This window comes from Oncorhynchus nerka, linkage group LG24, assembly GCF_034236695.1.
Source record: "Oncorhynchus nerka isolate Pitt River linkage group LG24, Oner_Uvic_2.0, whole genome shotgun sequence".
NCBI classification, from domain to species: Eukaryota; Metazoa; Chordata; class Actinopteri; order Salmoniformes; family Salmonidae; genus Oncorhynchus; species Oncorhynchus nerka.
Genome location: NC_088419.1, coordinates 45020693 through 45044020, shown reverse-complemented (window position 1 = coordinate 45044020; position 23328 = coordinate 45020693). Strand labels below are relative to the sequence as shown.

Below are 23328 nucleotides of genomic sequence, written 5' to 3'. Positions count from 1 at the left end.
CAGTCGTGGGTGAACAGGGAGTACAGGAGAGGGCTCAGAACGCACCCTTGTGGTGCCCCAGTGTTGAGGATCAGCGGGGTGGAGATGTTGTTGCCTACCCTCACCACCTGAGGGTGGCCCGTCAGGAAGTCCAGCACCCAGTTGCACAGGGCGGGGTCGAGACCCAGGGTCTCGAGCTTGATGACGAGCTTGGAGGGTACTATGGTGTTGAATGCCGAGCTGTAGTCGATGAACAGCATTCTCACATAGGTATTCCTCTTGTCCAGATGGGTTAGGGCAGTGTGCAGTGTGGTTGAGATTGCATCGTCTGTGGACCTATTTGGGCGGTAAGCAAATTGGAGTGGGTCTAAGGTGTCAGGTAGGGTGGAGGTGATATGGTCCTTGACTAGTCTCTCAAAGCACTTCATGATGACGGAAGTGAGTGCTACGGGGCGGTAGTCGTTTAGCTCAGCTTTCTTGGAAACAGGAACAATGGTGGCCCTCTTGAAGCATGTGGGAACAACAGACTGGGATAGGGATTGATTGAATATGTCCGTAAACACACCAGCCAGCTGGTCTGCGCATGCTCTGAGGGCGCGGCTGGGGATGCCGTCTGGGCCTGCAGCCTTGCGAGGGTTGACACGTTTAAATGTTTTCCTCACATCGGCTCAAGTGAAGGAGAGTCCGCATGTTTTAGTTGCGGGCCATGTCAGTGGCACTGTATATTCCTCAAAGCGGGCAAAAAAGTTATTTAGTCTGCCTGGGAGCAAGACATCCTGGTCCGTGACGGGGCTGGTTTTCTTTTTGTAATCCGTGATTGACTGTAGACCCTGCCACATACCTCGTGTCTGAGCCATTGAATTGAGATTCTACAGCTTAGCTTGTTTGATTGCCTTGCGGAGGGAATAGTTACACTGTTTGTATTCGGTCATGTTTCCGGTCACCTTGCCCTGATTAAAAGCAGTGGTTCGCGCTTTCAGTTTCACGCGAATGCTGCCATCAATCCACGGTTTCTGGTTTGGGAATGTTTTAATCGTTGCTATGGGAACGACATCTTCAACGCACGTTCTAATGAACTCGCTCACCGAATCAGCGTATTCGTCAATGTTGTTGTCTGACGCAATACGAAACATATCCCAGTCCACGTGATGGAAGCGGTCTTGGTGTGTGGAATCAGATTGGTCAGACCAGCGTTGAACAGACCTCAGCGCGAGAGCTTCTTGTTTTAGTTTCTTTATGTAGGCAGGGATCAACAAAATGGAGTCATGGTCAGCTTTTCCGAAAGGAGAGCGGGGCAGGGCCTTATATGCGTCGCGGAAGTTGGAATAGTAATGATCCAAGGTTTTTCCAGCCCTGGTTGCGCAATCGATATGCTGATAAAATTTAGGGAATCTTGTTTTCAGATTAGCCTTGTTAAAATCCCAAGCTACAATGAATGCAGCCTCCGGATATATGGATTCCAGTTTGCAAAGAGTCAAATAAAGTTCGTTCAGAGCCATCACTGTGTCTGCTTGGGGGTGAATATATACGGCTGTGATTATAATCGAAGAGAATTCCCTTGGTAGTTAATGTGGACGACATTTGATTGTGAAAAATTCTAAATCAGGTGAACAGAAGGACTTGAATTCCTGTATGTTGTTGTGGCCCCACCACGTCACGTTAACCACAAAGCATACGCCCCCGCCCCTCTTCTTACCAGAAAGATGTTTGTTTCCGTCGGCGCGATGCATGGAGAAACCAGCTGGCTGCACCGACTCCAATAGCGTCTCTCCAGTGAGCCATGTTTCCGTGAAGCAAAGAACGTTACAGTCTCTGATGTCCCTCTGGAATGCTACCCTTGCTCGGATTTCATCAACCTTGTTGTCAAGAGACTGGACATTGGCGAGGAGAATGCTAGGGAGTGGTGCACGATGTGCCCGTCTCCGGAGTCTGACCAGAAGACCGCTTCGTTTTCCCCTTTTACGAAGTCGTTTTGGGGTCGCCGGCTGGGATCCATTCCGTTGTCCTGGGTGAAAGGCAGAACACAGGATCCACTTCGCGAAAGTCATATTCTTGGTCGTACTGATGGAGAGTTGACGCTGCTCTTATGTTCAGTAGTTCTTCTCGACTGTATGTAATGAAACCTAAGATGACCTGGGGTACCAATGTAAGAAATAACACGTAAAAAAACAAAAAACTGCATAGTTTCCTAGGAACGCGAAGCGAGGCGGCCATCTCTGTCGGCGCCGGAAGTCCATCAGAGAAAACAAGGAATGCGGTAACCCTTGATGGCAATGTTTAGTAATTCTACAGGGATCCACAAAACAATAACAAGTAGCCTGAACTCAATTGATCTCTATTCACCTCACTGCTGCAGTGAGCCCACGGTGTTAGCGATTAGCACTCTCTCCATTGACTGGCATTGACTTAGATAGCGTCACATGCTAACTCTCCTCCAGACGCCAGCAGCAGTAGGCTTAGCGCTGTGGTACATTGGGATTGTAGAGTGGATAATAGCCCACAGTAACAGCCAGTGACATTCCACAGGCCACATGGGGCCTCACGGGCAAAACATCACATTCACCACCTACGCTATGTAGTTGAATCCAATTCACATATAATTATAAATACATCCCAAGATATATGCCCATTGGTTGAGAGAGAGGAAGGTGATAGGTTCACTTGTAGCTTGTTCTCTCACTCCTTCTCACCCTCCATCCTTCTTACCCAGTTTAAAGAAAAAAATGTAAACACATGAAAAAAGGGTGCTTATGAAAATGCTAATCTGCTCCTTGACTCCTTCCTCTGTGGCTGTAATTGAATACAAGCACCTCAGTCACCTCCCACCCCTCTGCCTATACATCAATCAACACACTTCTGTCAAGACTCCTACCGAAGGTGGCTCCCCTTCCTGTTCAGGTGGGGCTCGGCGGCGGTCGTCGTCACCGGCCTACTAGCTGCCACTAATCCCTTTTTTCCCCCTTTTCTGTTTATTGGTTTCACCTGTGTTTAGTTTAGGCTGATTGGTTGGGCTTTATTTACCAGCCGGCCCACCTGCTGGTTGTGCGGGATTATTTCGATGTACATGTGTACACGTCGGTCTGTCACGGTTGTCCGTGTGTTTGTTTTTTTTGCTGGACTGTTTAAGTCCCCCGTGTTTGGGGCATTTGTTTTGGTTGGAGTCTGTTCACCGTTGTGGTGCATTAAAAGTTAACGCTACCCTGAACTCTGCTTCCTGCGCCTTACTTCTTCCCCACTACACCCCAGGTGTTACAACTTCGCCATGGTATCAGGGCATTCCCCCTCAATGCCACTCCCATCAGAGAGAGAAAGTGAGAGGGGGGATCAAAAGAGCGAACAGCAGGAGATCCATTTTTTTATTTTACCTTTATTTAACTAGGGAAGTCCGTTAAGAACAAATTCTTATTTTACAAATGACGGCCTACCCCGGTCAAACCCTCCCTAACCCAGACGATGTTGGTCCGTCATGCACAGAGAGAAAGAAAAACCAGTTTGTTACCCGTCGGCTGTCGAGTCTTTGCATATTCAAATCTATTAGAGGAGATTCAGCATATTCAAATCTATTAGCCTACATAGAAAGAAAAATGAATGAAACGCACACAAGCCTGGAGTGCTGCTGAAAGGTATTGCTATGAATCAATTTGATGTAGGAGTGGTGCCGGCTTGGGCCTGATTTATTCATCTAAAGTCTCACACACAGAGACCAGACTACGTGGCAACCCAGGACACAGTATCCAGTGGACGCTGAGGGGGCTCTAGCTGCTGCATGGTGCTGTGTGAGGTATCGGACTACGTTTACCATCCAAACACACAACACCACACAGGAGGGGCCACACACACACACAGAGTCCCTCCCAACCTTACCTGACCCCATTGTGTCACAGCGTTTGGGTCCGTGGCTGGAGTGAGAGAGACAGAGAGAAAGGAGCAGGCCAACCATGCGACAGGCAGGCAGCTCTGGTTGCAGGGCTGAAAATGTATTACTAATTGAATGACTGACTGCAGTCCTCAGGGTCTCCCTGACCTCTTTATATTAATGGCGGCAGGGTGAAACAAGCTATGCTACTAGTAGTTACTGTGTATAAGTAACCGGTTAGGCTAGTTACCCTATTACTATACAAGAGCTACTACTCTAAAGGCTTCCCTCCCCCTATAGGACATTGAACTGCATACATGGCTACTAGAGGCGGTGTGACTTCAAAACAACAAGTTAGGCTACTTCTTACTCAATGACCACTTACTAATCTGAGACTTTCCTGCACCATGCCAGCCATTATTGCTGAAGGAGAAAGAGCTATCATATCCGCCTGGAACACCTGCTGTTTACAAGAGAGAGTGCGAAAGAGAGAGAGAGCGTGAAAAAGAGAGAGCCCGAAAGAAAGAGAGCGCAAAAGAAAGAAAGCGCTTGACAGAGTGCAAAAGAAAGAGCGTGAAAGAAAGAGAGAAAGAGAGAGAAATATACTGTGAGCACCTGCTGTCTACACTATAGAAAGAGGAAGAAATACAGACAGAGGGAGGGAGGATTAGAGCAGTGAGAAATATGGTTAAAAGGGGTTGGAAAAGCGAAGGAAGGACGGACGATTAGAGCAGTGAGAAATACAGGTTAAAAGGGATTGGAAAACTGAAGGATGGAGTGAGAGAGGGCAGGGTTGTCATCCAGACTCTCTCTGGCTGTGGTGATCGGAGGGCACTTCGAGTGAAAATGTGATGATGAGAGAGGTTGTATCTCTGGACATGCTGGTTTTAATGGGTGAGGTCACCGCATGTGTGGGAGGTGGGACAAAGGAGGTATCAGGGGTATGAAGAGTGGAACTAGGGGCTCCATTGTAAACTAAAACAATGATAACTAACCTGAACAACAGAATACAAGGCATATTGACATTTGAGAGAGACATACAGCGAGGCATACAGTAATCACAGGTGTTGAATTGGGAGCGCTAGCTAAAACAGTAGCTAAAACAGTAGGTGAGACAACAACAGCTAATCAGCTAGCACAACAACAGCAGGTAAAATGGCGTTGACTAGGCAGGGAGGGTCGGATTAACTACACACAGAGCCTGAGTGCGGCTGGGGCCGACAGATAAAACATAAACAAGCAGAATGGAGTACCGTGATTAATGGACAGGCCAGCATGCATCAGCTATGTAGCCAAGTGATCAGTGTCCAGGGGGCAGCGGTGGATGGGGCAGGGAAGCTGGACTGGCGAGTGTTATCCAGGTTAAAAAAAAACTGTCCGGCTGTGCAGAAGGTAAAAGGTAAAAGCTGCTAGCAGTGGCTAACAATGACTAAATAGCTTGTAGCTAGTTAGCTTCTGGAGGTTCTTGAGTGTGTTCTAAAAATTAAAAATAATAGCGATTCCATATCACATTGGGTGAGGAAAGTTACCGGAAGGTATAAACAAATTAAAAATTTAAAAGAGATAGAGAGTAAATATGGGTCCAGTGAGTGTTTGGGACGCGGCGATTCAGACTGTTAGCAGGCCTGTGCTAACAAGCTAACAGTTAGTAGGCCGGGGCTAAACAAGGTAGCAGTTAGCGGACCGGGGCTAAACAAGGTAGCAGTGAGCGGACCGGGGCTAAACAAGCTAGCAGTTAGCAGGCCAAATTAGCAAGCAAGGAGATAGCAAGGGCTAGACAGTTAGCCTTTGGGGGACGTCGCGATGGGGTGAGTCTGTTTATTCCTCTTCATGCGGTGACATCGATAGACCGGTCGTGGGTCCGGATATTGTGGCCCAGGAGTATGCTTCGGTGGTAGCACAGGAGCTCTGGCCGGGCTAGCTTCAAGCTAAGTGGGTGGAAACGCTAGCCAGGAGTAATCATCCGGGGTTGCGGTTAGCTAGTTAGCTAGTTGTGAAGATCCAGCTGAAAATGTTCCGTTTGCGGTGGGAATCCGGGGATAAAAAAAATAAAAAATAATAATAGGTCCGTTATGCTCTGGTTAGAGTCGCGTTGTTCGAACTGGCGAGAGCTTTCCGAGCTAAAGGTTAGCTGATGACCGGTTAGCTGAAGACCGCTAGCAATGGTTTGCTGACTGATAGCTGGTAGTTAGCTGGCTAGCTTCAGTTGAGGGGTTCCGGATCCGAAGTAAATATAAATACTTTAGAAAAAATAGCTACATTGGGTGAGGCGGGTTGCAGGAGAGTATTTAGAAGTTGAGGTTTAGCAAAATGTTTTAAAAGATATGCGAAGAAAAATATGTTTTAAAAAAACGATATATACAAGGGACACGACACGACGTCTGACTGCTACGCCCTCTACCGCAAAGCGCTACAGAGGGTGGTGTGGACAGCCTAGTTCATCACCGGGGCCGAGCTCTCTGCCATCCAGGACATATACAGTGGGGAGTACAAGTATTTGATGCACTGCCGATTTGGCAGGTTTTCCTTCTTACAAAGCGGTCTGTAATTTTTATCATAGGTACACTTCAACTGTGAGGGACGGAATCTAAAACAAAAATCCAGAAAATCACATTGTATGATTTTTAAGTAATTAATTTGCATTTTATTGCACAACATAAGTATTTGATATATCAGAAAAGCAGAACTTAATATTTGGTACAGAAACGCTTTTCATCCAAAATTCTAAATGCTGCCCTCTACCCTAGAAAAGCTAACAGGTATGCACAAAAACACAAGAGAGAGAGCGCAACATTACATTTAAACTACTCAATCAGTGTGAGAAGTCTCTGATGGGCATTGGTTCGAGCAGTGACGGTATAGCTTAGGTATCTTTATGTGCAGAATTGCTGAGAGGTGAGAGTAAGTCAGGTAGGTCAGTAAGAGATGATCTGTACCTTGACTTGATATATTTCGTCACTGAAAATGTCTGTTCACATACATAGGTTGACCCAAACAGTACAAACATCTTCTGAGCATGACTCCTAATCTTTGGACAGTTTTGTTCATCAAGAGAATAGAGGTCGACCGATTATGATTTTTCAACGCTGATACCGATTATTGGAGGACCCAAAAAAATCTGATACCGATTAAATCAGACTATTTTTTAGATTTATTTGTAATAATGACAATTACAACAATACTGAATGAACACTTATTTTAACTTAATATAATACATCAATAAAATCAATTTAGCCTCAAATAAATAATGAAACATGTTCAATTTGGTTTAAATAAAGCAAAAACAAAGTGTTGGAGAAGAAAGTAAAAGTGCAATATGTGCCATGTTAGAAAGCTTACGTTTAAGTTCCTTGCTCAGAACATATGAAAGCTGGTGGTTCCTTTTAACATGAGTCTTCAATATTCCCAGGTAAGAAGTTTTAGGTTTTAGTTATTATAGGAATTATAAGGCTATTTCCCTCTATACCATTTGTATTTCATTAACCTTTGACTATTGGATGTTCTTATAGGCACTTTAGTATTGCCAGTGTAACAGTATAGCTTCCGTCCCTCTCCTCGCCCCTACCTGGGCTTGAACCAGGAACACATCGACAACAGCCATCCTCGAAGCAGCGTTACCCATGGAGAGCAAGGGGAATAACCACTCCAAGTCTCAGAGCGAGTGACGTTGAAACGCTATTAGCGCCCTCCCCGCTAACTAGCTAGCCATTTCACATTGGTTACACCAGCCTAATCTCGGGAGTTGATAGACTTGAAGTCATAAAAAGCTCAATGCTTGAAGCACAACGAAGAGCTGCTGGCAAAACGCACGAAAGTGCTGTTTGAATGAATGCTTACGAGCCTGCTGGTGCCTACCATCGCTCAGTCAGACTGCTCTATCAAATCATAGATGTAATTATAACATAATAACACAAAGAAATACGAGCCTTAGGTCATTACTTTGGTCGAATCCGGAAACTATCATCTCAAAAACAAGACGTTTATTATTTCAGTGAAATACGGAACTGTTCCGTATTTTATCTAACGGGTGGCATCCATAAGTCTAAATAGTCCTGTTACATTGCACAGCCTTCAATGTTATGTCATAAATTAGACGGCCCAAACTGTTGCATATACCCTGACTCTGCGTGCAATGAACGCAAGAGAAGTCACACAATTTAACCTGGTTAATATTGCCTGCTAACCTGGATTTCCTTTAGCTAAATATGCAGGTTTAAAAATATATACTTCTGTGTATTGATTTTAAGAAAGGCATTAATGTTTATGGTTAGGTACACATCGGAGCGAGGAGTCTTTTTTCGCGAATACGCACCACATCGATTTTATGCAACGCAGGACACGCTAGATAAACTAGTAATATCATCAACCGTGTGTAGTTAACTAGTGATTAAGATTGATTGTTATTTATAAGATACATTTAATGCTAGCTAGCAACTTACCTTGGCTTACTGCATTCGTATAAAAGGCAGGCTCCTCGTGCAGTGCAATGAGAGGCAGGTGGTTAGAGCGTTGGACTAGATAACTGTAAGGTTGTGAGATTGAATCCCCGAGCTGACAAGGTAAAAATCTGGCGTTCTGCCCCTGAACAAGGCAGTTAACTAGGCCGTCATTGAAAATAAAAACGTGTTCTTAAATGACTTGCCTAGTTAAATAAAGATTAAATAAAGGTGTAAAAAAAGAAATATATACAGATTTCCGATTGTTATGAAAACATGAAATCAGCCCTAATTAAATCAGCCACTCCGATTAATCAGTCGACCTCTACAAGAGATGCATAGAACCTAGTCAGTGACATTAGAGAACTATTCAAAACAATCACTGCATCAGACTGAAGATCGATAAGCTCAAGTTGTAGGTCAGAGGGAGTGTTATCCCCATTGAAGGTGAAAGGAGAGGAAAACAAAAACAGCATGTCATTTTCCAACACGTTGAAATCCTCAAAACGAAGAGAAAACTCACCGTTCAAAGCAGCGATGTATACTTCTCCCGCTGGTCATCTGATAGGGAACAGCCTAGTAGTGTCGGAAGGTGGGTGAGATTGTTGGCTTCTACTTGGTGGGGCAGGAGGAGTAATTTTCCCTTGAAGGCTTTGACAAGGCTGTACATCTGATATGCAAAAAGGCCCTTGTAGTTTGGAATTCAGTTCATTCATGAGGGCCATGATGTCCACAGTGAAGGCAAAAATCAGCCAACCATTCTTTATCTTGCAGTTGAGAAAAATCCACATATTTTCCTTTCATTTATAAAAACTCAGCAATCTCTGACTTCAGGTCCCACACCCTTTAAAGCACCTTCCCCAGACTTATCCATCTCACATGTGTGTGGTAGGGGAGATCTGCATGACCCAACTCTTCCAACAGGGAGACAAACTGCCTGCGGTGTAAAGATTTTGCTCTTATGAAGTTTACCACTTTAGTGACTGTATCCACAACATGGCTCATTTTCAGAACACATTTACAGAGCACCTCCTGAAGAATAATGCAATGCCGGAAAATCATTTTCTGATCTTGGTTCAGCTCAGCTACTTGATCTTGTATCCTTTTCAAAAGGCCAATGTTTTTTCCTGTTAAGTTTGGGCACCCATCAGTGGTCACACTGAATAACTTTTCAAAACTCAGTCCCAGCTTTGCCAAACACTTATTAACCTCCTCCAATAAATATTTCCCTGTGGTTGTGCTGTTCATTGACTGCCCTGAAGCAAGCTTCTCTAATTTCAAAGTCTGGGGTTATACCTCGTAAGAATATCAACAACTGCGCCGTGTCATGTGCATCACTGCTCTCATCCAGGGCCAAGGAGAAATAGGTGAAATCCCTTGTCTTTAAACTGTTGTTCCATATTCTCTGCGATGTCCTCAACACGTTGTGTCACTGTTCGCCTTGACAGGGAAACATTTTCAAACAGCTCTTTCTTGTTAGGGCAAAGTATTGCTGCAGAGTCAAACATTATTTCATGAATTCGCCCTCAGCGAATGGCTTGCTATGTTTAGAAATTTTGTGGGACAGTACATAGCTAGCTCTCGCAATTCTGTCGTTTGTTGAATGCAGTTTTGTGAAAAGTCCTTGCTGCTTTTGCAACTGAGAAATCAACTCTTCCGATGCACTTGTCCTCTGCTCAGAAGACCCATTCCTATATTTCTCTGCATGCTTCGTCTGGAAGTGTCGGGACAAGTTGTAGTCTTTCAAGACAGCGATGCTCTCTTTGCACACTAAGCACACAGCTTTCCTTGATACCGCAAATAAATATTTCAATGTCTACTCTTGCTGGAACACCCTACTTTCCTTTTCTTTGAAAAACAAATGTTTGCGCAATTTCTACCTTGCTACTATTTGTAACTGTGACGTGTATGTCAACATGTCAGTCACTGTCTGCCCTCATGCTGTTATTAATATGGGCATTCAAAATAAAAATGTCCACATGCGGTGGGAGTTAAATCATTACATAAAGGCGAGTATTCACTGGGTTTTTCATTTGAATAACAAATACATTTTCCAAAACGTTACTATCGCAAATTCTTTGTGATCCGAGCATGATTTTGTGGGCCGTATTGAAACAGGTTGCGGGTAGCATACGGCCCCCGGGCCGGCCTTTGCCCAGGCCTGGTCTAGATGAAGGGGACGAGACAAGTTAAAGAAGGATTTTAAAGCCTGGAGACAATTGAGACATGGATTGTGTATACAGTATGTGCCATTCAGGGGGTGAATGGGCAACACAAAATATTTAAGCGCCTTTAAAACGTGGTATGGTAGTAGGTGTCAGGCGGACCGGTTAGTGTGTGAAGAACTGCAACGCTGCTGGATTTTTCACGCTCAACAGTTTCCCGTGTGTATCAGGAATGGTCCACCAGCCAAAAGACAGCCAGCCAACTTGACACAACTGTAGTCAACATGTCAGCTCGGGGAGGCAGGTAGCCTAGTGGTTAGAGCGTTGGACTAGTAACCGAAAGGGTGCAAGATCGAATCCTCGAGCTAGCTGAGAAGGTCAAAATCTGTCATTCTGCCCCTGAACAAGGCAGTTAACCCGCTGTTTCTAGGCTGTCATTGAAAATAAGAATTTGTTCTTAACTGACTTGCCTAGTTCAATAAAGGTAAAATACAAATAAAAATGTGCCAGCATCCCCGTGGAACGCTTTCGACACCTTGTAGAGTCCATGCCCTGACGAATTGAGGCAGTTCTGAGGGCAAAAGTAGGGTGCAACTCAATATTAGGAAGGTGTTCCTAATGTTTTGTACACTCACAGACATTTCCAAACAAACATTATTTTACTAGTCACTTTACCCTGCCTTCGTGTACATATCTACCTCAAATACTGCGTATTTCTAGTGCCGTTCTTGTGTATTTTTTTTTCTTTCATTATTATTTTTTTTACCTTGCATCGTTGGGAAGGGCTCATAAACAAGCATTTCACGGTAAATTTTATAGCAGTTGTATTTGGCGCATGTGACATAACATTTGATTGGTTTGAGAGGAGGAACAATGGCCCCAGTGTGTGTGCTGCCTCTGCCCTCCGCTGCATCCCAACAGCTGGGAGATACAGGAGCCATACAGACAGGCCTCCTAGCAGGTAAGGTACGCCAAGGTGATTCACACACATACAACCACTGGCCTCATTTTGCTCTCTTCTATTTCCGCCCTCTCCTTTCTCTCTCACAGGCAGTGTGAGAAAAGAAAGCTACAGGCTGGCAACAGATCAAACCATGGCCGTCCTGCTCATTAGGCAGGATTAGGCAGCCGCTTCTGGCGGCAGATTGACGAGGGCAGCATTTCCTGAGCTAAACTGAACAAGACGCACCTCCAACACATAAAACCTGACATAATTCTGTTAAAAAACAATTACAATTTCTCTCAACCAGTGGCATATGGGCTTTTTAGGTGAGCGCTGGTGCTGCCCTCTGATAAACAGTGGCCACTTTGTAAAAAGCAGGGGAGATTAAAAAAGAATGTTGCCTCTTCATGTTGCTGATTGGAGAGACATTGCTGCGGCTCTCCACCAACATTCCGTCAAAAAAAAAAAAAAAATTGCGTAGCAGACAAAGAATATGGTAGAAAGAGTATGTGGTCTTTTCTTTAACCTACAGGCTGGAGATAAAACTGTATGACAATGTAATGAGATGGCCACTTAAAATCATGCAGGCTTCTCCGATCAAATAGCCTAACATAAATGGCACTCAAATAAAAAAATGTGCTGGCATGTTAACAAACAACATATCCTAAAAACAGGACAGGTCAAAGTAAAATGGACAATATAGAATAGACAATCACAAATGTTGTCCAGGAGTTTCACCCCATTGCCATACATTATCAGTGGTTTCAAATTTGTATCTGTACATTTTTGATAAGCAGTGTAAACACATTGCAAATAGGATCACGATAACTCCTGATAAAGTTGTGTAGCTGATATTCAGTGCTTAAATAGCCAAACTAATTAGTCACAGGAATCAGGACTAATAAAGCCATGACTATTAATGCAAATGGCCTGTTTTACAAATGGTGGGTAATCCTAAATTTCCATTGTGGCGACATAGTTGGCTACACCCCAGTATGCACGAGTCGACATCTTTTGGACGTCTTTATTTGGTCCTTTCCGGACGTATTTTTTTTGTGTTTTACAAACGGTAGACTTACCACATTTATTTCAGGCAACAATGTAGGCTACACCTCAGTAAGCACGGACCAACGTCGATGCCTTTTGGACGTCTTTTTTTGGTGCGGTCCAGACCGCCCTTGATTTCATAGTCCACGGACATTCATTTTTTTGTCTGGACCAAATCTAAACCAATCATAGACGTCTAAGTTTGGTTCAGATATTGTCCGGTTTGGACCAGCCTTCATTTGGCCCAAAAATAGACGTCTATAAATGAGGTCTTTCAACTTTCATTCATAACTAAAAATGAACCTGATTTCAACATCCGGAAAAATATGGATTTTTCAACACCCGGAAAAGATGCCTTTTCAACTTAGTAGAAAATATTTAAATGTACGGAAAATACGTCTTTTAACCTTTAAGTCAGAACCTAAATTGAACCTAATTTCACCGTCTGGAAAATATGTATTATACATGTCTTTTCAACATAAATTTTACTTACTGTGACTATTCTAGTTTTGCGGGGGCGGCATCTTTTGGTCTCACCTTGGGCGGCAGAATGGCAAGGACCGGTCCTGGATCAAAGCAACCAACACAAACAGAAGTGAGAAGAAAGTCTCACCTTAGAGACTGATGCCAAAGCAAGTGGACATCTCACAACAGAGAAATAAGAAATACACATTGGTGAGGATATTTCTGCAGCTATTACTTTAAATCACTAACTGGGCAAAACTGCAGACATGACAATTTTACTGACAACCATATGTAACATTATTTCCTCCAATGTAACAGTTACACAGGTTAATGTACAACTACAAATACAAGTACTGGGAACAAAGGCATGGGAGATTGGGCAATAGGCCATATATGTAAATCTTCCCCCTCCTCTACTTTGGTTCTGTGATTCTCTCCACTGGGCCTGTTCCAGTTCGTAGCAAGTGTGTCAAGGGTTGATAACACAACCCCAGGAGATAAGGAAATCCCACCTGGACGATAAGTACACACTTCAAAGATAACAAGGACACACTTTTAAAGTGGCTTGGGACAGGGCCATGGGTGGACTCGAGCACCCAGAGGGTCTGTTGGCAAAGGTCCATGGTTTAGGTACATCTCCTCAAACTAGTTGTGCAAGGGTGAATTATAGTGTAGAGAGCGAGAGACAGAACATTTAAATGGGGTGATTTCAAGTTCATGTCTCCAGTCAGGATTTCCGTTAGGAAAATGTGGCACCAGACAACATGACCAGGAAGATTTTAATTTACCGGCCATTTGAGAAATTTACCAGACCCATATGCATTGGGTGCATAACCCATTAGGGCGTCCACCCACGGTGCTCAGAATGACAGAAATCACATGTAGATTATGGCAATGCATCTTAACAGAACATGAAACTCATGTAATTAAGTGGCCGATAAAAAAACATTTTCAAACATTGGTCAAACACCATTCTAAACAGAACACCGGGGAAAACACAATTATAAACAGCACACCTGATAGCGCTACCATATAAGACAGAGAAAAAAAATCGCTGTTAGAAACTTAGAAAGAGGGGGAATCTAAAGATGCAACAACTAGGATGGGTTGCTAATATGAAAACTAGGATTGTGCTTTTGCCTTCTGGACAAGAAAGTTGATATGAAAACCAATAGAACAGGAGATAAATGGCTAGTGATGGGTCCAATAGAGAAGTAAATGGAAATACATTTGCCAAAATGATATAGGCAAATCACTCCTGTCAATAAAGGGGAAAAAAAATCACCATTCAAAATCCTTCAAAAGAAAGCATGACTTAGCCTCAGAGGAATTGAGAATCATTAGCTTCTTTTAAAAATTAGATGTGGATTATTTCAAAATCACAAGCTTGTAGGCCTATGCCAAATTGGGCAGCCGGCGTGGCAATCGGCCTAGCTGATTATTGACTTGCTGCTGTCAGTGAAAAGCATCTAAAATATGGATGAAGATAATGTGTCTTGAGTAAAACAATTTAAGCTGAGAAAAGAAGAATGGGAGGGGTATGTTGCAAGGATTGGTGATTCTTGCACATGTATTTCATTGTGTACATTTTTTGCAATTTGATAAAATAAATATATACATTCACCATGACATACACTAGCGGTCAAAAGATTTAGAACACCTACTCATTCAAGGGTTTGTATTTTTACTATTTTCTACATTGTAGAATAATAGTGAAGACATCAAAACTATGAAAAAACACATATGGAATCAGGTAGTAACCAAAAAAAGTGTTAAACAAATCAAAATATATTTTATATTTGAGAATCTTTAAATATCAAAACAAAAGGGTGGCTGACAGCTTTGGCAATCTCTCAACCAGCTTCACCTGGAATGCATTTCAATTAACAGGTGTTAACCTTCTTAAAAAGTTAATTTGTGGAATCTATTTACATCTTAACATGTTTGAGCCAATCAGTTGTGCTGTGACAAGGAAGGGGAGTATACAGAAGATAGCCCTATTTGGTAAAAGACCGAGTCCAAATGATGGCAAGAACAGCTCAAATAAGCAAAGAGAAACGACAGTCCATTACTTTAAGACATGAAGGTCAGTCAATCCGGAACATTTCAAGAACTTTGAACGTTTCTTCAAGTGCAGTCGCAAAAAGCATCAAACGCTATGATGAAACTGGCCTTCATGAGGACCACCACAGGAATGGAAGACCTAGAGTTACCTCTGCTGCAGAAGATAAGTTCATTAGAGTTACTAGCCTCAGAAATTGTAGCCCACATAAATGCTTCACAGAGTTCAAGTAACAGACACATCTCAACATCAACTGTTCAGAGGAGACTGCATGAATCAGGCCTTCATGGTCGAATTGCTGCAAAGACATCACTAATAAAGGACACCAATAATAAGAAGAGACTTGCTTGGGCCAAGAAACACAAGCATTTGTATTTTGGTGTGGGAGACCAAATTGGAGATTTTTGGTTCCAACCGCTGTGTCTTTGTGAGACGCGGTGTGGGTGAACGGATGATCTCCGCATGTGTATTTCCCACCGTAAAGCATGAAAAAGGAGGTGTTATGGTGTGGGAGTGCTTTGTTGGTGACACTGTCAGTGATTTATTTAGAATTCAAGGCATAATTTACCATGTAGAGTTACATTAGAAGTCCAAGGCTCAAGGACACTGGCCACAGATAAAATGACATCAAATCACAATATATCTACGGTAGTTTTGATTGGACTGATTATGTCAACATCACACTTTCAAAATCTTAGCTAAGAGTAATCATCATGAATCAAGTCGACAATCTACTGGCAAATACTTTTTAATCCGTGTTATATGAAGAGAAATAATGAAGAGAAATTATCGATAAAACGTTAAATCGGCCATAAAGTTGGAAATCGCAGATTCAACAGTGAGTGGTTTGTAAGGAATCAGTGGCTAACGGCAAGCATTGTAAAGCAATCATTAGCCTGCTATTCAGCAGTGGTGGGAAAAGTACCAAATTTTCATACTTTAATAGAAAATGACTCAAGTAAAAGTGAAAGTCATCCAGTAAAATACTACTTGCGTAAAAGTCAACAAATATTTGGTTTTAAATATACTTAAGTATCAAAAGGAAATGTAATTGCTAAAATATAAGTAAAAGTATAAATAATTAAAAATTACTTATATTAAGCAAATCAGATGGCACTATTTTCATGTTATTTTAATGTACGGATAGCCAGTGCCACAATCCAACACTCAATATACAAACTAAGCATGTGTGTTTAGTGAGCCTGCCTGATCAGAGGCAGTGGGATAACCAGGGATGTTCTTTTGATAAGTGTGTTACGTATACTCCCTCTCCAGCACTCGAGGTCATCAGGCTGCTCATTATTACGCCTCTTTTTCAAGATACAACCTGAAGATCACTGATGACATCATGATTCAACCTTTTTCCCCCCTCTGAGTTCCCAGTTGTCTTGAAAGAACCATAAATCCAGAGAATGCCAGACTTCGATGACCAAGTTTAAGTGAGCACAGCGCAACAAGGTGAGTCCAAAAATGTATTTTATGCTACTGCATAAATGTAATATGCCAGGGAGATATGTATACTGTAGCTAAGAAAATATTACTATGTGTATGTTGTGCAGTAAGCTGTTAGTAGCCCATGTGCCTCACCCTAATAATTTGGTATATTTTCACCTCTTAATTTCAGCTACTGTGCTGACTTGGTGGTGCACATGTAGCCTACAAACTATTTTTGAGAAATGTAATCAAAAATTGTAAGAGCTTTCATTATCTGCTTATATGCCCCCTTTATTTATCCTACAGTTCTGACTTTGTGTAGAGGGAGAACACTAAGAATGGCCCATGTTCTGAATTCTGTTGATGTACATTTCAAAAGTGCTGAACAAATAGTTATATTGACGACGTCTGTCCTAGCTCGCTCATTAATGTCTTAGTCGAAATTAAAGATTGCCTCTCATCCGCTTGTCGTCCCCTTATGCCAGTTTGTACATCTCAATTGTCAGTAGAAACCACATTTTTTAAGCAAGTCAGCCATGTTAAAAAGGTAGTAAATGAGGCTGAATGAACTGTTTCACTGCCAGACTAGGCTCCGCTGATAGCCAGGTGTAGCAGTGGTAAGGTGTTGAGACTCTGCTTGTTGGGACAGCTTTATGCAGGTCCTAAAAGTTTTTGAGTTTGTCACTGTTATACTGCAATTAATGTATTGTTTTGTGTTGTGGCATTGCTGGAATGCAACCCACACACACACACATATATATATATATATATGTATTTTTTTTTTTTTTAATTTTGCCCCAAGATTTACATGCAAAAATCACCACCGCATACAATCATTTACGCAGCTGCTGCTCCGTTTATCAAATATCCTGATGCCCAGTCACCTTACCCCATTACATATCTACCTCTATCAGTCTTGTATCCCTACACCAGTGGAGGCTGGTGGAAGGAGCTATAAGGAGGATGGACTCATTGTAATGGCTGGAATGGAATCAATGGAACAGAGTCAAATGTTGTTTCCATATGTTCGATACTGTTCCATTTGTTCCATTCGAGCCATTACAATGAGCCCGTCCTCCTATAGCTTCTCCCTCCAGCCATGCACATGGTGAATATGGTACTGGAACTGACTGACCCAGTATATAAAAAAGAAAAAGCCCTTTTTCAGGACGCTGTCTTTCAAAGATATTTGGATTTTTATGAATTAACTTCACAGATCTTCATTGTAAAAGGGTTTAAACACTGTTTCCCATGCTTGTTCAATGAACCATAAACACTTAATGAACATGCACCTGTGGGACAGTCGTTAAGACACTAACAGCTTACAGAAGGTAGGCAATTAAGGTCACAGTTATCAAAACTAAGGACACTAAAGAAGCCTTTCCACTGACTCTAAAAAACACAAAAAGAAAGATGCCCTGGGTCCCTTCTCATCTGCGTGAATGTGCCTTAGGCATGCTGCAAGGAGGCAGGACAGGTACAGGATGGCAACAACAACTGCCCGAGTTACACCAGGAACACACAATCCCTCCATCAGTGCTCAGTCTGTCCGCAATAGGCTAAAAGAGGCTGGACTGAGGGCTTGTAAGCCTGTTGTAAGGCAGGTCCTCACCAGAAATCACCGGCAACAACGTTGCCTATGGGCACAAACCCACCGTCGCTGGACCAGACAGGACTGGAAAAAAGTGCTCTTCACTGACGAGTCGCGGTTTTGTCTCACCAGGGGTGATGGTCGGATTCACGTTTATCGTCAAAGGAATGAGTGTTACACCGAGGCCTGTACTCTGGAGCGGGATCTATTTGGAGGTGGAGAGTCCGTCATGGTCTGGGGCGGTGTGTCACAGCATCATTGGACTGAGATTGCCTGCAATGACAATCTAAACGCTGTGTATTACAGGGAAGACATCCTCCTCCCTCATGTGGTACACCCTTCCTGCAGGCTCATCCTGACATGACCCTCCAGCATGACAATGCCACCAGCCATACTGCTTGTTCTGTGCGTGCTTTTCTGCAAGACAGGAATGTCAGTGTTCTGCCATGGCCAGCGAAGAGCCTGGATCTCAATCCCATTGAGCACGTCTGGGAGCTGTTGGATCGGAGAGTGAGGGCAAGGGCCTTCGCCCCCAGAAATGTCCAGAAACTTGCATGTGCCTTGGTGGAAGAGTGGGGTAACATTCTGTTTCTGTTCGCCACATGTCTGTGGAACTTGTTCAGTTATGTCTCAATATTTGAATCTTGTGTAAATATTTGTATTAACATGACATGTTATTGTTTACTGAAAATAAACGCAGTTAACAGTGAGCGGACATTTCTTGTTTTGCTGAGTTAAGTATGCTTACTTGTTTTCTCATGTTCTTCTTTATTTATCCAGGCGAATCAATTAAGATTTTTTTTACAATGATGGCCTGGCCAGTGACGACTGGGAAGGGTGTTGCAATAAAATAAAAACATTGAAATCACAGGACAAGACAGGAACACAGAAGGAAAGAGACATAATGACAAACACAAAAGTCAATACCGAACAGTTATAGCACAAGGAGAACAGAAATCACAACACAGCAGTACAGAAACAATGCAACATTTAGTAAAAACAGTCAGCATAGATAGTAGACAGTCAGCACTAAATTTGATAGAATATCAGGTACACCTACCTGACCAAGACTGCTGATATAGAAAAAAAAAAAAAAAAAAAATATCCATGCAGTGATTCAGGGATATTGTCTTCTTCTCTTCTTCAACAAAAATTATTCTGGATCAGATTATCATTGCTATCCTGATCTGTTATTAGATTCGGGACCAGAGATATTAGCCTAAGCAAAGAAACCTATTAATTTCAGGGGATTCCTTTCAAATTTCAGTGGAAATGTATGCAATATGGCATATCATAAAAATAGAGGGTTGAGCTAACCTACCGTTCAATATTTGAATGACAGGTGCTTCTTGCTGGCAAATGCAGGACCTGTTGCGCTCCTTGCCACCTTGGTATACACACAGATGTTGAACTATAGGCATCAAATAGGACAGTTGTCAGTTAGCCTTATATTATGTTGGCTGATATCATGGTGCGAGAGACATTTTAAATAATGCAATCTTATCACAACCAAATGAACTGACAATCGATCATAATATACTGAACAAAAATATAAAACGCAACAATTACTACAATTTTACTGAGTTACAGTTCATATAAGAAAATCAGTCAATTGAAATAAATTCATTAGGCCCTAATTTATAGATTTCACATGGCAGGGGAGCAGCCGTGGGTGGGCCTCGAAGGGCATAGGCCCACCCACTGGGGAGCCAAGCCCAACCAATCAGAATTAGTTTTTCCTCACAAAAGGGCTTTATTACAGAAAGAACTACTCCTCAGGTTCATCAGCTGTCTGGGTGGCTGGTCTCAGACGATCCTGCAGGTGAAGAAGCCAGATGTGGGGGTCCTGGGCTAGCATGGTTACACATGGTCTGCGGTTGTGAGGCCGGTTGGACGTACTGCCGAATTCTTTAAAACAATTTTGGGGGTGGCTTATGGCAACAGCTCTGGTGGATGGTCGTGCAGTCAGCATGCCAATTGCACACTCCCTCAAAACTTAAGACATCTGTGGCAATGTGTTGTGTGACAAAACTGCATATTTTAGATCTTTTAGAATTGTCCCCAGCACAAGGTGCACCTGTGTAATGATCATTGTGTTTAATCAGTTTCTTGATATGCCACACCTGTCAGGTGGATGGATTGTCTTGGCAAAGGAGAAATGCTCAATAATAAGGATGGAAACAAATTTGTGAACGAAATGTAAGAGAAATAATATTTTGGTGTGGAATGTTCCTAGGGTCGTTTATTTCAGCCCATGAAACATGGGACCAACATTTTACATGTTGCGTTTATACTTTTGTTCAGTATAAGTACATCCTGAAATGAAATCCTGTCAATATCTATATGTAACCAGTAGGGATGCCCTGCTGCCGGGGCTATAGCCCTAAACTGCTACTTTGAAACTACCCGAAAAGGCGTTAGAGAAACATTTGCATAATAACAAAAAATGTAGGAGAAAAAAATACACCCAAACTATATAGCCATCTCAAACTAGTTGTGCTTCCGGATAGCGTGTAGCAGTCACATTATGGGTGCGTTCGTTAATTCACTCAGGCTATCTACTCCGATTTCAGAGCACTCAGTGTGCCAGAGTGCAGAATAATTGATTCATTTACGAAAGCTCAACAGCAAATTGAATATAGCCGGTGTCAGTAAACATCGCAAAAATAAGTAATTAAATTGTTGCCAGCAGCAGTTACCAACGCCCTAGATTACATGAAAACAATCTAACCAGCTCTGCTAGAGCGAGTAAAATGGTCAGAGTGAGGTGTTCTCTCATTTATGTCTGGAAGGAGCTTGCAAGCTAGCCAACGTTAGCTTGGTTGCTTGACTGCCGTTGTGATGTCAGAACGCTCGAATCTACCCTACTCCAGCTCTGAACGCTCCGAGAGCGAAACGCTCTGAATTTACGAACGGACAATCTGACAACTCTGATTTACTAACGCCCTCTGGCACTCCAGATTTAATTTACGAACACGCCTTGTGTTTTTGCCACAAAAACTCAAAGTCAGAAAAGGGTTTCAAAGGGACTTCCCTAAAAATGTTGTCCATGGCTGTGGCATCCCCAATAGACAACTTCAATGGAAACGAACTGAAGGTCGATCGAAGAGGACCGCAACCCTCTGCACCGGAAATCAATGCGTTCTTCGTGCAGAAATGAAATCACGTCCATGAGTTGCTTGCCTTCCATAAAGGGTTTGATGCACCGTTATGTTGCAAAAATGCAACAACAAAAAAATCGTCAGCTAATCAAATAACGAATAAATAATTACCCAGTTTACAAAAAAAAAAAGTTCGTGATAATGAATTGAGAAGATGTCTGATGTATATTTTCATTCACACCAACCCTTCAGAATGACAATGTGGTGTGATAGTTAGCATGCTGCTTGCTAACAAGCTCTCCTAATTTACAACCACCATCAATTGAACCAATTACGTTAGCGTGAGTTCTAATTTCAAAACATGACCACTGGTCAAGTAGTTAGATGTTCTCTCTCTCTCTTTTTGTGCATCCCGGTTAATTGCCGTATACATAATGCAACGAATAAAACCAGACGTGCAACAAACGGACAAGTTAAATATTTTCCTCACACCTGTCACCTGAGTGGCTAGCTCAGTTGATCGCTACAAATGTTAGCAGACAGTGATGGCTAAACATTTTAACAGTTTTTTAATTGTGTAAGTAAATGGTCGCGATTTTACTACGTTTCCCAATTCTCAAACATTATTAATGGTTGCAGTTTCTAATGCGTGCAAAAATCCAGTCATGATCAAATGTTATCATACCTTAAATGTCTGTTCAATTCCTCCTATATTCTTGCCATCCCTACTACAGTACAGTACAAGCCGCTGTTTCTATCAGTTGACAGATCCAATCCAACCCACTTCCATGCTTTGGTTATCATAGCCGGGGAGAAATTAATCACGTTCAGCAGCGAAGGAACAAGGCACTATTTCCTCCCAGAAGGGCTCCAGGGGGCACAATCTAATGCAACAGATACTACAACAATCGATTTTAAGATTAATTCACTGGCGAGGAAACTATTTTATCAATGCAAAGTAGAAAATATAATCTTGACTTCGTGGGGAAATGTACCTATCGCAAAGACTGTGATGGTACGTACCACTTTCTATTGTTTGAGAGCCACCTCACGCATCAGAGCGAGGAGCCACAAAACTGACCTTCAGAAAATGCACACCTGATTGGCCCATTTTCTTCAAACCACTCCCGGTCTTCTCGTATGTCCAATCCATAGCAAGGAGGTGGATAAAAATGTGATTAGTTCTGATTGCCCTACTGTACTGTGCAAATATATTTTTCTTTAAATTATTATATACTGATATTTTGTTATTGCAAAACTTTATCACAGTTATACAAATATAATGTATCTCACTATTTAAGTTATTGATATAGGTAACCATAGGATTACATGCAATTATATATAGGGTTTAATAATAATCATCCTGTGGGCAAGGTTGGGTAGGTTACTTTTTTAATATAATTTAGGTTACTGCTTACCTGTCCAAAATTAATTAAGTAGGCCTAATGTAACTTTTGGATTACCCAAACTCAGAAATGCAATCGGATTACTTACTTTTCGATTACTTTCCCCTTAAGAGGCATTAGAAAAAGACAAAAAGGATCCATGCAACACATTTTCTGTGTCATCCTGGTTGACACATGCTCAGGTGAAACAAACGTAAACTTTTTTCAATGCTGAAATTATTTTTTTTGCAAACATCCTTTCTGAATTGAAAAGTAATCCAATAAGTAATCATGTAATTTTTCAAAAGTATCTAATCTGACTACAATATTTTTGCTGATAATGTAACTGATTACATGTATTAAATTATTCCCCAACCTTGCTTGTGGGTTATTTTGGCTGCGCATGTAATTAACTTTCAGATCGCACACAACACCAACTAGTGTTATTGGCTCATTTGTTTCCGTCCAAGGAATATTGGCCAATCATGGTCTTGCATTTTGTCTGCAATAAAAGAAAGAGGCGATTCGATTATCTGCCCCAAATTGCACCGGTGGAAGGAGTTAGCCGGGTGAAAAGTGATTGCATTCGTTTTGGGACATGGTTGCCTCCCGGGCGTGAGCCAGGTGCACATCTCTGGAGTAGGATTCTGTTTTTTTTTTCAAAATGCTAAAGTGATTGCTTTATCTGCCTTCATAATGAAAACTAGTTTGAAAATTCGAACATAAAATATGCCTCGTTGACAACATGACCGAGAATCGCAGATTACTGTTCGATTTGAGGACGCTTTGCCCGTCACGTCACAGGCCAAACACATTGTGCACGACGGCTCAGCTTAATCGAACTCCCTCAGACAACGACCAATA

General features: G+C 42.3%; 1 protein-coding gene across 1 annotated transcript in view; it reads right to left on the bottom strand.

Annotated features, from left to right (window-relative positions):
- The window catches only part of LOC115108040 (actin-binding protein WASF1), a 149585-nt gene extending 136553 nt beyond the window's left edge, over positions 1–13032 (bottom strand). Inside the window, 1 exon segment of the mRNA XM_029631928.2 lies at positions 12920–13032. The gene's annotated coding sequence lies outside the window, so the exon portion shown is untranslated.
- Between the last annotated feature and the right edge of the window lie 10296 nt (positions 13033–23328).